Source organism: Pristiophorus japonicus, chromosome 13 (assembly GCF_044704955.1).
Source record: "Pristiophorus japonicus isolate sPriJap1 chromosome 13, sPriJap1.hap1, whole genome shotgun sequence".
In the NCBI taxonomy this organism is placed as follows: Eukaryota; Metazoa; Chordata; class Chondrichthyes; family Pristiophoridae; genus Pristiophorus; species Pristiophorus japonicus.
Genome location: NC_091989.1, coordinates 144,899,631 through 144,901,580, shown reverse-complemented (window position 1 = coordinate 144,901,580; position 1,950 = coordinate 144,899,631). Strand labels below are relative to the sequence as shown.

At 42.7% G+C, this 1,950-nt stretch overlaps 1 pseudogene; it reads right to left on the bottom strand.

Annotated features, from left to right (window-relative positions):
* Window positions 1-1,551: 1,551 nt before the first annotated feature.
* On the bottom strand, window positions 1,552-1,730 carry LOC139279229 (U2 spliceosomal RNA; annotated as a pseudogene).
* Between the last annotated feature and the right edge of the window lie 220 nt (window positions 1,731-1,950).

The window sequence follows — 1,950 nt, the reverse complement described above, 5'->3', positions numbered from 1 at the left end:
ACCACCATATCCAACAGATTAGATCATTAATCAATATCATAGGTAGAGCTCAGTGGATCCCCAGGTGAGTTGGCCAACAAAAAAATCATCTGAGTGTAGGAGTGCCGTATTGTTTCAGAGATGCCTGGAACAGACTTTTGAAGTTCATCCCCTATTTTCAACATATCATTGAGCACATTCAATAATGTACCTCTCTTAGAAGAGATACCCTTACATGAATCTTTTAAACGTGGAGTACTCATCCTGGATAAAATCCAAAATTAGGTCTTACACTATGTATAAGCACGAGGGCAAAGCCTTGATGCAACCAATGAGTGCCTCATGCCTTATGATGCTCTACAATCTCAAAAAAGCCGCAATCTGTTGTACAAATTCCTCACAAAACCAAAACCCAGCCTATTTCTTTCTAATTAGCCCATGGCCTCCAGGATATACGATATATGTACCATGACAATGTTTAAGAGCCACTAATATCAGCGATAACCTTTGATCATTTTCAGGCCCATTAGAATTCTCCATGCGGCTAGAAACCTCAGCGATGCACTGGTATACTGAAGGTATCTGTGCAAGACTCCTTTTAACCAGTTGCACAAGGGCAGCGCTGAAGAGAGTTATTGGTTTTTGGAATTACTCACCAAGACCATTGTTGTTCTCTCTCCCTCATGTAAAGCGGCTTTAAGAAATTCAGTATGAATACCATTCATGCCTGCCTACTGCCTCACCATTAGCGAGGTGACACAGTGTGAATTTCACTTACTCCGTTTAAACTGTTTCATTAAACATGCGGCAAAAACAGGAAGGCAGAATATTATCTGAATGCTGACAAATTAGGAAAAGGGGAGGTGCAACGAGACCTGGGTGTCGTTGTACATCAGTCATTGAAAGTTGGCATGCAGGTACAGCAGGCATGTGGCATGTTGGCCTTCATAGCGAGAAAATTTGAGTATAGGAGCAGGGAGGTCTTACTACAGTTGTACAGGGCTTTGGTGAGGTCACACCTTGAATATTGTGTTCAGTTTTGGTCTCCTAATCTGAGGAAGGACATTCTTGCTATTGAGGGAGTGTAGCAAAGGTTCACCAGACTGATTTCCGGGATGGCAGAACTGACATATGAAGAAAGACTGGATCGGCTAGGCTTATATTCACTGGAATTTGGAAAAATGAGAGGGGATCTCATAGAAACATATAAAATTCTGATGGGATTGGACAGGTTAGATCCAGGAAGACTGTTCCTGAAGTTGAGGAAGTCCAGAACCAGGGATTACAGTCTAAGTATAAGGGGTAAGCCATTTAGGACCGAGATGGGGAGAAACTTCTTCACTCAGAGAATTGTGAACCTGTGGAATTCTCTACCACAGAAAGTTGTTGAGGCCAGTTCATTAGATATATTCAAAAGGGAGTTAGATGTGGCCCTTACGGCTAAAGGGATCAAGGGGTATGGAGAGAAAGCAGGAATTTTTTTTTTTTAATCCAATTTCGTTCCAGATCAACTCTAACGCCAAAGATCACTTTGCGCCAATGTGTTTGATCTTAGGCCAAAAGGCCGAGAGGCGAAGTTGCACCGTTCCTGGAAATATTGCAATACCAGGTCGGTGCATGGAGTGGACAGGGCATGCCCCTGATCCAGCTCCCTGTCCAAAAATCAATTCAATATCATGTCCCCATAGGGGATATTAAACTGATAAGAACAGATACTACACTTGATCTTAGCCAAAAGGCCGAGAAGCGAAAGCAGGAATGGGGTACTGAAGTTGCATGATCAGCCATGATCATATTGAATGGTGGTGCAGGCTCAAAAGGCAGAATGGCCTACTCCTGCACCTATTTTCTATGTTTCTATGTTTCTATGTTACCTGCACAGCACACTCCACTGGATTTTCTAACCACTATGCAAATGGGGACTTTTGACTCAGACAGCAATTGGGTCAAATATAGTGCACTTTCCAGATC